Source organism: Lactuca virosa, chromosome 3 (assembly GCF_052849685.1).
Source record: "Lactuca virosa cultivar CGN04683 chromosome 3, Lactuca_virosa_CGN04683_v6, whole genome shotgun sequence".
NCBI classification, from domain to species: domain Eukaryota; kingdom Viridiplantae; phylum Streptophyta; class Magnoliopsida; order Asterales; family Asteraceae; genus Lactuca; species Lactuca virosa.
This window is the reverse complement of record NC_136428.1, coordinates 303,026,755-303,042,165: the sequence shown is the minus strand read 5'-3', so window position 1 is coordinate 303,042,165 and position 15,411 is coordinate 303,026,755.

Below are 15,411 nucleotides of genomic sequence, written 5' to 3'. Positions count from 1 at the left end.
ATAGTATTATACTAATGTAGATCTTGAGTTATACTTAGGATTCTATATATATGTTGTGTGCGATATAGTTCCGAAGTTAATATTCGGAAGTTCTATATGTTAATTTATAAAGTATGTTGTTATTGTTAGTTTTATGTCAAGATAAAACTTGATATGCTATATGTTGTTATTGTTAGTTTTATGTCAAGATAAAACTTGATTAGCTATATGTTGTTATTGTTAGTTTTATGTCAAGATAAAACATGGTTTTACCTCAAGTTATAGCTGCTATAATGCCTAAATGTTATGAAGTTAGGAGTAATGTTTAAAAGCATAGTCTAGTAACTTAGGGTTTTAGACATGAAAATGCTTTTTGTTGTTAGAGCTATAGGAAACCGTCAAAGTCTACATGAGCTACCTCATTCATCAACTAAGATTGGGGATCTTAGTGGAAGTCCTCTGACCTGTAACCGTTAATCCCGTGTGAGCGAGGAAGTCGTTTATGAATAAGATACGGGTTGATGACCCCACTCGTGGTTGTTAATTACAACCCAAGACAAGCGAGTGACGATTTGTTCCTTTTATTTGTTATTGTTTCGGCATCGATGAAGCGCGCGGTATTCTTTCTCATGGTAAATCATGAGTGTATTGTTTCTCATGTTAAATCATGAATGTGTTTTGTCAGAGGTTTTGTTGTCAAGTAGCGGTTACAGACTCATGGTAGCAACTTGTTAGAAACATTATACTTTGTCGTATACAAGTATTAATGTTAGGTATAAGTTTCCGCCTACTTATACCCTAGGTACTACTTGTATATTAAGTAGATAATTATACCTAACACACATACTCGTATAGAATTGAAATAAGATTTATACGTAGCAACTTTCGTTTGTATGGAATTACAAACACTTATATTCATAGTATATGAGACTTATAGGTAAACTACTTATTTGGTAAGTAAACTTTTATACCTAGGATATATATACTAGACGTTGGAGAGTCAAAATGATACTTTCAAAACTATACTTTTGAACTTGGAAAAAAGTGTATTATTTTTATATGGAGTCAAAACCTATGAACTGACCAACTTTATGTTGACGTATTTTTAAATTGCATGTGTTTTCAGGAAGTTGATAACTATGATACGAGAAATGACGTTACACCGCCCGGTGTTTCCGCCGACGGTCGGGGTGTGACAGATTGGTATCAGAGCTATTAACTATAGTGAATTAGTACTTTCTTAGGAAAGCACGACTATAGTTTAGGGCTTACTCTGTTAGGGTTAGGTATATCCCTTAGCCTAGAAATATAAAGTATTATTATTTATACTACTAAAGGACTACTTACGGGAGCGGTGACAAGGATAGACATGTCGAATTGGGTTGTTGGATTTCAGAACGGCTATATGCTAAAATGATCCTGCCCTTTGACTGTCCTGACTGGCCGGTGCCTTATCAGATAGACCTGAAGTAACAAACAATAATTAATAGACCATGAATACAACAAATAATAAATATAGAGTCATATATCAAGACTCAGACCCGCGATGATAATACACCTAAATACCCGGAATGTTTTTGATCTCAAGGATTTAGATCAGATATTCCAACTAAAGTTCATATGTACATAGATCTTATCACAACTAGGTGTAGGTGTACAACTATATTTTATTATGATCAGATCATATGAACTATTTAAATTGGGAGTAATATTTGATAGACTAAACACTTGGTGATCTAAAATGTATATGAACTAAACAAAATGCCTAGAAGAAGTAGTGCTCGGCTAAACCTTAACCAACGGCCAGAACCACAACAACAACAACCGCAACCACCACCACTAGAAACAAACCCTCCAATAGGTTCAGCAGAAGTTGAAGAAATCATAGCTCAGAGAATCGATGCAGCACTTGCTAATGTCACAAGAGGAGGAGTTAGAAATGAAGGCAATGTAGGGACCGCCAGAATGTGTACCTACAAGGATTTTATGAATTGCAAACCTAAGAGCTTCCATGGAACGGAAGGGGTTGTTAGCCTGACCCGGTGGATTGAAAAGGAAGAATCAGTATTTCAAATAAGCTTCTGTCTGGACGAATGCAAGGTACGATTTGCTGCGTGTACCTTCGCTGATGCAGCACTTACATGGTGGAACAGCCATGTGAATACAATTGGTATTGATGCTGCCAATTCCATGAAATGGGAACAGACGAAGAGGATGCTAGTAGAGGAGTATTGTCCAAGAGAGGAAATACAAAATCTGTAATAGGAGCTGTGGAACTTAACAATGAAGGGTTCCGAGATAAATGCTTATACTGCTAGATTTAATGATCTTGCGGTGATGTGTCCAGTTCTTGTAACCCCCAAATATAAGAAGATTGAGCGATATATCTGGGGTCTAGCATCACAAATCAAAGAAATGGTGATCGCATCAAAGCCTACAACATACGACAGTGCAAAGCGTATAGCTCATCAGCTAACCAGCACAAAAATCCAAGTGGGATTTATAGCTGAGTCTCCCGAATCTGGAACGAACAAGCGCAAATTTAATAGGAAGAATCCCATACAATCATCTGAGGAGAGACAAGAGGTGGCAACTAATTATGCAACCACAACAGCAATACCCACACAACCACGACGGTATGAAGGAAAACTCCCAAAATGCACTCGGTGTAGCCGTCACCATCTAGGTAACTGCTTTATATGCACTCACTGCAAGAAAAAGGGACACACCGCCAATTTCTGCAGGAGCAAAACCCTTACAACAGAAAATCAAGGAACAAACACTGGAACAGGCTATGATGGAGGAAGAGCGTGTTTTGAGTGTGGTGAAATTGGACATATCAAGAAGGAATGTCCAAAGTTAAGGAGTCAAGGAAGTTAGGTCGTGGCATGGCATTCCTAACAGGAAGCAGGGAAGCTATCCAGGACCCTGCAGTGGAATCTGGTACAAGATAAATTTTGGGACTAAATTTTATCAACGGGGGGAGAATGTAACACCCGTCAAAAGTAGGTCAATAACATGATGGGTTTTAGGTAAAACAAATAAACTAGAAAACAATTCCTAAGTTCACATGCAACCTACTTTGGATCTATGTTTTAACTATTGAACATACAACTTTGAATTGCAAAATAAGAACCCTAGAGGAGAGAGGCTAATTTCGAAATTAACAAACTAGGGTTTAGGGTTTACATACCTTTCAATTGTTATAGCAAACAATTGATATTCCCTTGATCTTGATCTTGATCTTCTTGGAAGCTTTAGCACCACATGTGTAATGCCTCTAATGGAATCACACCCAATGACTAGCAAGAAGGAAAGTAGAAGAAGAGAGAGGGGAGGGAGTATGCAATTTCGGCCAAGGTATTCTTCCAAAGAATGAGTACCCTAAAATGTGAGCCAGGATGCTCCTTAAATAGTTGAGGGAACTAGGGTTTAGGGAAAACCCTAGTTATCCTTTGCTTAGGGCCTAAGCAAGACCCAAGGCCTTATCTTGGACCCCTTGGACGAATTCTCTATGGTTTCCCCTAGGGTTTTCGTCCACCCCCTTCCAAGGGAGTTCTGGATCCTTCCATTCAACTATCAGTTAATTGCAAACTAGTCCCTGCACTTTATAATCAATTCTTTTAACCCCAAAATCAATTCTGATTAATTTCTGGCTAACAATTAATTAAACATAATGATTTCTAATTAATATATTAATCCATTAACATATTAATAAATCATTTATATATATATATATATATTAATTTATTAATCTTATAAATTAATATCTCTCCTTTCATAATTTCCTTGTCCAGTTGCTAGGTTGAGGGCAATCCAAAAGGACTGTGCTGCTATCAATTCAAGTACATACCAATTATAGTTATGGGCTTAGACACCTAATCCAACATAACAATCACATGTGATTATACCAATCATGTAATGTGATTTTGTCAAAACAAGTAATGTAGTAAACTCACTATGTATTTCATGATAATTCTAATATAAATATGAACTTTCATTCATACTTTATAGTATAAATCAGAGTATACGTCCATACGATTCCAAAAATATAGAGAACATCTAAATCTGACTTCGCGTGAAGAAGTTATGATAAACCGAACACTATAAATCTCTATAATAAGAGGAATTTAAAATAGACTTCGAATTAGCTATTGGAGTCTAAAAGAAAGTCGTAGTACTCGGAATTACCTACGCGTGCATATAAAGAACGTCAAAAATGGAGTTCGTATGCAAAAGTTATGACCTTCCGAAATGCAGCTGTCTTAGAGCATGACACGTGGCAGGAAACCCTAGCTGTCTGGATTCACGACGTGAACCTTAAATTCACGACGTGAAAGTAGTCCAGGACACATTTTGGATCTAGAAGGTGCGTGACGAGGCTACGAAGGGGATAAGTTCAATCCTCACGACGTGGACTTAAAATTCACGACGTGAAACTAGAATCGTGACACCTTCGGAAGCTAGAAGACGGATGGCAAGTCTACGAAGAGATAAGATCCAAACTCACGACGTGAACAAGGAGTTTTTCACGTCGTGATGGCCAAAAATCTTCCTATAAATAGCCAGTTCGGCCATTTGCTTTCTCACACCTGATCTCCTTCTTTCTCTCTCATTTGTTGAAGCCCTCTTGCATCCCGAGCCCCGACGACCTCGTACCGCTGACCGTTTCTGCTTAGATTACATAAAATCACGCTATTAAGGTGAATTTCACGGCCCCACTTTCTAATATTTCGGGGGAAAACGCATGCTAAATATTATATATACGTTATTGTTATATCTATATGATAGTATATTAGCATCAACGTAGATAGTTATAATAACCGGGATATAGTTATTTCGTATTTGAAAGTATACAACTATCATAAAGTTGTTAGCATGTTATTGTTATAGTAGTATACTAATGTAGATCTTGAGTTATACTTAGGATTCTATATATATGTTGTGTGCGATATAGTTCCGAAGTTATATTCGGAAGTTCTATATGTTAATTTATAAAGTATGTTGTTATTGTTAGTTTTATGTCAAGATAAAACTTGATATGCTATATGTTGTTATTGTTAGTTTTATGTCACGATAAAACTTGATATGCTATATGTTGTTATTGTTAGTTTTATGTCAACATAAAACCTGGTTTTACCTCAAGGTATAGCTGTTATACTGCCTAAATGTTATGAAGTTAGGAGTAATGTTTAAAAGCATAGTCTAGTAACTTAGGGTTTTAGACATGAAAATGCTTTTGTTGTTAGAGCTATAGGAAACCGTCAAAGTCTACATGAGCTACCTCATTCATCAACTAAGATTGGGGATCTTAGTGGAAGTCCTCTGACCTGTAACCGTTAATCCCGTGTGAGCGAGGAAGTCGTGTATGAATAAGATACGGGTTGACGACCCCACTCGTGGTTGTTAATTACAACCCAAGACAAGCGAGTGAAGATTTGTTCCTTTTATTTGTTATTGTTTCGGCGTCCATGAAGCGCGCGGTATTGTTTCTCATGGTAAATCATGAGTGTATTGTTTCTCATGTTAAATCATGAGTGTGTTTTGTCAGAGATTTTGTTGTCAAGCAACAATTACAGACTCATGGTAGCAACTTGTTAGAAACATTATACTTTGTCGTATACAAGTATTAATGTTAAGTATAAGTTTCCCCCTACTTATACCCTAGGTACTACTTGTATATTAAGTAGATAATTATACCTAACACACATACTCGTATAGAATTGAAATAAGATTTATACGTAGCAACTTTCGTTTGTATGAAATTACAAACACTTATATTCATAGTATATGAGACTTATAGGTAAACTACTTATTTGGTAAGTAAACTTTTATACCTAGGATATATATACTAGACGTTGGAGAGTCAAAATGATACTTTCAAAACTATACTTTTGAACTTGGAAAAAAGTGTATTATTTTTATATGGAGTCAAAACCTGTGAACTGACCAACTTTATGTTGACGTATTTTTAAATTTCATGTGTTTTCAGGAAGTTGATAACTATGATACGAGAAATGACGTTACACCGCCCGGTGTTTCCGCCGACGGTCGGGGTGTGACAGTAAAGTTTCCAACTTTACCCATTAATAGCTTTCATAAATGGATTAAGCTCAAACCATACCCAAAAAGGCCAAAGTGTTGGATTAGGTGTCTAAGCCCATAACTATTTTTCGTATATACTTGATTTGATTATGAGCATGGTTCTTTTGGGTTGCCTTCACTCATGCAACTTGATAGGATGACGAGAGGAGAGAGAGTAGAATTTATTATGTGAATAATAAATTCGTACTCAAATTGGTTTTATTAATATATTACAAGATTAATATATTATTTGGAAATCATATTATTTAATTAGTATTGATCAGAAATTAATTTGGAATTAATATAGTGGTCAAAAGAGACTGATTAAATAATTAAGAGACTGTTATGCAAATAACTGATAGTTGCATAAATGGGCTGATAGACTCCATAGAGTGGAGTGGACAAATTTCTATAAGGAAGCCTTATAGAATTCGTCCATGGGCTCTAAGGAAAGGAGTTCATGGGATGCTTGTTGCCTAAGTCAGGTATTAGGGTTTCCATCTGAAAACCCTAGCAGCCACAACTATATAAGGAACCCTCTACTAAGGATTTTCGCCCCCGAAGTCTTTTAAGAGAGCCTTAGCTGATTTCTGTTGGGTTTTTGGTATAATACAACATCCTATGGTGCACATACAACCCTAAATACCTTGGATCTATGTTTTCTCTATTATACATGCAAATATGAAGTTTCCAAGGTATTACCCTATACTAGCATACAAATATCATATACTACACAAGAATCTAGTTAGGATAACATACCTTATGGTGGAGGTTGAAGTCTTGATGTAACTAGCCTTAAGAGCTTAGCCCCAATACTTTGGAAGCCTCAAGTGGAATCACAACACACCATAGACAAAGGATGAACTTGAGAGAGAATCTCCATGCACCCAAAAACACCCATGAACTCCAAGAACTTCATGTGTAACCACAAGTGGCGTTTTTAGGTCATGATGCATGTATTTATATGTGTGGTATTTCAAGAGTCATGAGTATAGCCCAAATCCATACCCATGGGTTTTATGATCCATGGTTCATGTGGCCCAACTCTTTATGTATCCATACATAAACTTGGTCCAACATGGATCATAAGCCCAACACATATAAATATAACTAATTAACATAATTAGTCCCCATAGATTTAATTAGTCTCTTTTGATCACTAAATTAATTCCAAATTAATTCTTGATCAATACTAATTAAAACATATGATTTCATATTAATATATTATAACTTATAATATATTAATAAACCATAAATAACCTTCTCTCAAAAGTCCATCCTAACAAATTGTCCTGATGATATGCAACCCAAATGGATCATGCTACTCTCGGATCAAGTATATACCAATAAGAGTTATGGACTTAGACATCTAATCCAACAGTCTCCCACTTGGATAAGTCTAATACTATTATTATAAGTACGACTTCATAACCCGACTAGCAATCGTAGCTCTTAAAGCTGCTGTCGAACTCTGAACAAATCAAATGACACGTCCATTAGATAAGGGATCATATATTCCTCCATTCTAGATATCATATGGACTGAGACATGTATTATAATCATTCTCTCTGTCCATTTGTTGTTTCCCGATTTCCGATTTATAACGACTGACTAATTGAACAAATCAAATCAGTCCAGGCTTGGCCAAGCACTTAGGGGTGTCATCACTAAATCATCGAGGGGCCTATAGATATCGCTTTTATCCTGAAGGTAAAAGGAATGGATAAACTTCGACTCATATGGCTTGTTCTACTACTTGTTGAATCATACACAAAGGCACGTTTTATAACATCGAGTTACCAATGCGTTTTCGTGCAATCAATGTATAACCAACTCATAGTAACAACTCATATCTCTAGGTTTGAAGAATATAGGATATTATCGTCTCATGATCACTCGTGATAAAATCCATGAAGTGATTCAAATGAGCGTGGGTTGAATCCAATACTCAAACTTATGAGTACTCATGAGTGTTGTAGCAACTCTTGCTATGTCCAACATCTTAGACATCTACAAGCCAACTCATGACAGTCTCAATTCATATCTACTTCCGACATATGACCGACCGTGGATGGTTTGAATAACTTAGTCATTCAGGAAGAATGACCTAGTTTATTCTGGAAGTCAAAACATGCAAAGTGAAACACAAGAATAATACTAATCCTATATGGCCCCAACACTTTGAGTGTAAATAAAAACACCTTTTATCTAAGCACCATATTGATTACTCATTATTTATGTTTCGATTAATCAACTTAATACTTGAATAAAAACAATAGTCATGCCATGCTCCAAGCATGCACACTATGTTTGTCCAAACAATAGATATGCCATACTCCAAATATGCACACTATGTTTGTCTATGGTCCTTACTTTGTGAAATAGATCAATTGAACATGATTCCAATGATGCTCATATCACAATCCCAATACTTATTGTAAATGTAAGAACACCAAACTCTTTCCATTACACTATACTTCCAATTGTCCATGAGCAACCAATCTTTGGTAGACCTCAGATTGTCCTCGACAATTGCTTAATCATTTTAGTCATATGGGACACGAGTCATGCTACAAAATTTTTATTTTCCATGTTATCACAATTCGAACTATGAAGAGGTATGCCGTAATCATAATTGAATTTTGAGGATGCAACATATATAGAATTTCCTTATGTTGAACCATTCCAACATAACATTCATATATATCCTTGACTAAAGTTGATTAAAATCTCAATCTAAGCTTTTAGAATTGAAATGAAGTATATCCTCTCCCTTAATTATAGCAAAACAACTTTTCAAAACGAATCAAAATTTTTGTTTTCTATAATTAACATTGCTAACTTGCAACACTTAGCATAATAATTATGCTCCCACTAGCACAATGATTATTATCTTACTAGCATAACACTTATGCTCCCACTAGCTTTGACATGTACCCAGAAATCAACTAGACTTCTAGAAATCAATACTTTATTGACTTCCTTACCAAAGTTCAGATTTCTAATACGAGATTGCTTTGACAAGACTTTATCAAAATCATAGCTCACAGGTGTGTCTAAACAATTTCAGAACTATGAAAAGGGATGTCGTAATCATAGTCTCAATTGTTTAGACCTTTTTCATTTCTCATAAGCCCATGTTAGTGTGTCAGTTAACCACGCACACTTCACTAACGACTTTGAGAATGCAAAGATCACAATTGGTACCTACTTAAAATCTACTTAGTGAAAAATTTTCCTCACCATCATTTTCATGAATCGGAGAGAAACCTTATGAGACTTAAATTTTTATGGTGTATGTGTTCCTATCCATGTGAATTTGTCAAAACCATAATCACAAGACTAAGTTAGTGACAAATCCTAACTCATATGGACTGAACTTGTGCAATCTTAACTTCTTGCCACTTGGTAGCACAAGACCTACCATTGCTTCCAAGTAGTTATGCAAACAACTGAGAACATGTAGAACTCAAATGCATAGCCAACTTTAACTGGAATGGGCACAAAAATAAGAATATGTCAACACGATAGGTTATAAACCTCTATTCATGTGCTAGTGATGAAATACATGTTTTATTCTTGATTAGTTCTTCAAACTATTTCAGGATCTTTTTGACTCCCACTATCCTCTTGACATATAAGACTCTCTTGCCAAATATTTTAGAGATAGTGTGGATTCTAATCAAGAAAAACACTTCACACAATTGGTATTAGTTGGTCTTTGTTTTATCCAAAACAACACAACTTACCAATTCCAAATGTACAAGAGTAAGAAACATGTTACTCTACATTTGAAAAGTGTTATAAACCTTTCTTAAAATCATGTCACTCAAGTTACAATCTTAGAGTATGACTCTAAGACTTGTTTTTTTTTTTGGAATGAAGTATGATTTATCTTTTGATTTAACCATTTCAACAATTCATGATTCCTCTCCTTAGCCAAACAAATGCACTAAGATGTCTTTAGAGGATCAATTGTGATATGGTTTTATAATCATTAAGATAATCATAAAACAAGATACTTAAAGTACTCTCCCATCTTTTTAGATTTGAGAAACTTGTATCCTTCTGCCTAATTTGATTTTTCTTATTCGCTCTGTCAATAACTGAAACTTTTCCAATATTTCAGAATTACACTTAAACTTGTAAGCATAACCACATTTACTAAACTTTAGTAAATCATGACGAATAGTCTTATTGATATTTTGTGGTGGACTTTGACTAGTGCACAAGAATGTGTACTTGATCCCTTAGTCCTTCACTTGATTCACATATACATGTGAACAAGGACTTCGTCTTAATTTCCCAAAGATGACAATTCTCATTCATCACACAATACAACTTGCATGATTCCAAGCTTCTATCCAACTGAAACTTGGGTGATGAGAATCTTTCCTTATTTGGTAAATTATGACACTACCACAAATGAAAGAATCAAATCCATTTTCCAATATTGCTATCAATGGAAACATGTAAACAACAATTTTTCACAAATGTCATTGTAAGGATACTTAAATAAATAAATGAAAACTGTTTTTTTTTATTTTAAAACTTGCGGAAAAATCTTATCCTTACAATGTAAATACATATGAAAACTATGTTGATATCTATTCCTAAGAAATCTATCGTAACTCTTAAGCAGTTGCTCAAAATTCTGATCACCGAACCCACTTCGCGATCAGAATCAGCATACTCTTTCTTTAAGCTTCCTTTGATTCTCTAAAACATCAAAATGTAATTAGATTACATTATGTGTTAGGAATCTCCAAAAGATACTTAATAGAGTTAGATAATGGACTTTACCTGAAGTAGAGTCAAACTTTTGACTTTACCATATCTTTCAGGTAAATCTGGCAGCTTCGCAACCAATGCCCCTTTCTTTTGGCATATGGACTCTTTGGAAATGGTACATGAGACTATCTCAGACTTATCCTTTCTCTTTACCATTAGGTCAAATGACTTGACCATGGCCGATCCCTTTCCATTGGGAAGAGAAAGCTTTTCTGGACTTCTAATGTTACCATTGTCAATGTCCATGGAAGTTTGGGAAGTTGATCTTCCAATCAAATTTTTCTTTACCAGTGCCCCAAATCATTGCTGATTTAGCAGCATCAAGCAAATAGGTAAGATCATTAAGGGTCATGTCTTGATCTGTCATCAGGGTGTGACTGAAGAACCAAGTCAACAGCCAGCTACCTCGAGACTTCGACACCCGACTCTTCCGGCTTGCCAATAGGGATTGAGTGACCTTGAACTTTTCAAGTATGTGAACTTGTGGGATATGGAGAATAATTGGAGGAGGTGGAGGAAGTGAAGCCTGATTTCCAGTCCCATTAATGCACAACAAAGGGATTAATCTTTCACCTTGATTGCCATGTCGGATATCATCTTCATCAGGAAAGCTTTTTCCTAAAGATTTGGGAAGACCATAGTTGTCTTAACTAGACATCTATAATGGGAGAAATTCAAGTTTAGTTGATTTAAAGTCCTTAATATAACACCCAATATGAAATATTAAGGCTAGGACCCAACAACCTATTTATAACTGGAAGAGGGATGCCGTAATCCAAGTTATAAAATAGTTGAAGGTAGGTAAATGACGATTTACCAATTTCCACCATGAAAAACGAAATATAATTAAGTTTTAATTGGATTTTAAACTCCTAGATCTGTTGAGATACATTGAACTTTCAATGGCATGTTTGAATCTCCATTGTGCCCTCTCAAGTTTGTGACTGGGATGCCAAGGATCACAAACAAGGTGTGAATAACCATGCAAATTAACTTGGTACCCTTAACTTTATCACCTAATTGATGTGCCGGTTAACCACACACGCTCCACCAATCTATGATAAACTTAAGTTACCCTTTGCCACACATTGTCAGTCTCATGTTAGTGTGCCGGTTAACCACACACGCTCCACTAACGACTTAATAAATGTGCAAAGTGTAATTTCATGGGTTAGCACCATTTCACATTTTCCTAAGTAACTAAGATTGGGAATTTATAAGTGTTTAGTTACTTAGTATTTATCATTATACTTTTAATGCAGGGAGAATTATAGTCTTTATCCTACCCGTCCGGCTAACGACCCTCCACCAGTCAAGGAACTGGTGGGTGAGAGTGGACACCCATTAAACTGCCATTTTATAGGCAGTAACCTTATACGCCCTTATAGACCGGCTTCGTGAATGAGGCCTACTAATGGTAAGACCGACTTTTTACTTATACATAAAATATATTAAACTTTTAATATTATAATAGTATAAGGGTGTATTTTAAACTTTTAAAATACTAAGTGGTTTAATCTGTTAATTAAACTATACTCTTAATTTAATTAAACTTAAACCATGTTATTATGGAATTATTAATTCTCTTTTAATTAAACACTTTAATTATCTATTAATAAGGTCCATAAGAGTTAATTGAACTATTCAATAAAAACATCAAGATGCTAAATCAAAATTAAAAAAATTTAATTAATATTAAGTTATGAACCATGAGTTACACTTTTGAAAACTTTTCAAATAACTTTAGTTTTAGAATTCAATGTCTCATAAAAAAACTTTTCAAATTCCAAAACTTGAGGGCAAGTTTTGTAACTCTTGAAAACTTTTGGATTCCATAACTTATGGAATTAATGGTGTTTTATGATTGAGACTTTTCACATCCATAACTTATGGAAGTTTCAAAACTCTTAAGATCATAACTTTTAAAAAAAACTTTTGAGTTCCAAAATTTTATGAGAAAATTTGTAACTCCTTAAAAAAATTTAGATCAAACTTTTAAAACAAATAAAATAATCATATCATTCTATCTTTTAATAAATTGACCTAATTCAACTCTTGTAGTAAAATGACTCAAATTTTACAAATAATTAGTTTTTCATAAAATCAAGTAATTATTTTAAAATTTGACAAACTTCATGTTTTTTTCCGTTTGTTTTCAACTTTGAAAATCAAACATTTGCATCGCATATAATAGAAAACAACTCATGGCTCTAATACCACTGTTAGGTTTTTGGTATAATACAACATCCTATGGTGCACATACAACCCGAAATACCTTGGATCTATTATTTCTCTATTATACATGCAAATATGAAGTTTCCAAGGTATTATCCTATACTAGCATACAAATATCATATACTACACAAGAATCTAGTTAGGATAGCATACCTTATGGTGGAGCTTGAAGTCTTGATGTAACTAGCCTTAAGAGCTTAGCCTCAATAGTGTGGAAGCCTCAAGTGGAATCACAACACACCATGGACAAAGGATGAACTTGAGAGAGAATCTCCATGCACCCAAAAACACCCATGAACTCCAAGAACTTCATGTGTAACCACAAGTGGCATTTTTAGGTCACGATGCATGTATTTATATGTGTGGTATTTCAAGAGTCATGGGTATAATCCAAATCCATACCCATGGGTTTTATGATCCATGGTTCATGTTGCCCAACTCTTTATGTATCCATACATAAATTTGGTCCAACATGGATCATAAGCCCAACACATATAAATATAACTAATTACATAATTAGTCCCTATAGATTTAATTAGTCTCTTTTGATCACTAAATTAATTCCAAATTAATTCTTGATCAATACTAATTAAAACATATGATTTCATATTAATATATTATAACTTATAATATATTAATAAACCATAAATATGATTTCATATTAATATATTATAATATATTAATACTTCTCTCAAAAGTCCATCCTAACAAATTGTCCTGATGATATGCAACCCAAATAGATCATGCTACTCTCTGGTCAAGTACATACCAATAATAGTTATGGACTTAGACATCTAATCCAACAATTTCCTCCCCTCTCCTAAGTCATCTTGTTGCAAGAGTGTTTGTGACTCCGTTAGAGGTGCAATACTTGGGGAACTAAGCTTTCAAAGGTCAATGAGTTCTTGTTATTACAACATAACAAGTTGAGGTAATCATTCTAACTTGTTTATTATGTCAATTTCGAAATAAGCATGCTAGATTTGGGTTTATTGCTTTGGTATTCATAGTTGTATGTTCAAATTAGAAAAACCTAGATCAAAGTAATTAGGGTTGCATGTACACCATAGGAATGATGTTATGCTCATAACCCAACAGTGGTATCAGAGCATAGGTCGTTTTTCTGTTCAATAGGTGCAAAAAAGAACTGCCAAACGATCAGAAAATCGAAAATTCTGTTGTCTGACTGGCTGACTCGCCGAGTCCATCTTTGGAATCGACGAGTTGCATGAACTCGACGAGTTGGGTGCTCTGGTGCTGGGATTTTCGATTTTCTGGCCAGATTTTGATTATGATATTTATCAAAACTCGTTTTTCTTGCCTAAATTCGATTTTTTATGATTGGTATGGATATCCTTATCAGATTTGGTGGATTTGGTTAAATATGGATGATATAGGATTATTTTGATTCAAATATTTAACCTAGTAATTTTGAAAAAGTTTTAAATTACACCCTTTAGGTTTTATCGTTTAAATTTGAAACTAAAACTTTTAGTTTTTTGAAATTTAAATAGTTAAACCCTAATATTTTGAAAGGTTTCAAAATTTGTCCTCAAGTTTTGGAATTTAAAATTTAATTAAAATGTATTAATTTTGAAATATTAAGTTCTAAAACCCTAGTGCTTTGAAAAATTCAATTAACACCCTTATGGTTTTATTAAATTAATTAAGTGTTTAATTAAAAGAGATAATTAATGAATCCATAATGATATGGTTTAAGGTTAATCAAATTAAAAGTCTAATTTATTTATAAATTGAACCACTTAGTATTTTAAAAGTATAAAATACACCCTTATACTATATAAAATTAAAAGTCTAATATATTATATATGTATAAGTAAAAAGTCAGTCTTACCGTTAGTAGGCCTCTTTCACGAAGTTGGTCTATAAGCGTGTTTAAGGAAGCAGCATGTAAAATGACTACCATTGGGTATCCACTCTTACCCACCGCACTCTTGACTAGTTGAGGGTCGTTAGCCAAACGGGTAGGATAGGACACAACCTTCCATTATAAGTATAATAAAATACGAAGTAACTAAACACCTTTATAAATTCCCAAATCTTAGTTACATTAGGAAAAATATGGAGTTGGTGCTAATCCATGAAATTACACATTTCACCTTGTTGGTCGTTAGTGGAGCATGTGTGGTTAACCATCACACTAATATGGGACCAATAAAGGATGCAAATGGGTAGCTCGTAGATTATCATAGATCAATGGAGCGTGTGTGGTTAATCGGCACATTGATTAGGTGATAGACATCTTCGAGAGTAGCAAGCTAATTTGCATGGTTATCCACACCTTGTTTGTGATCCTCGGCA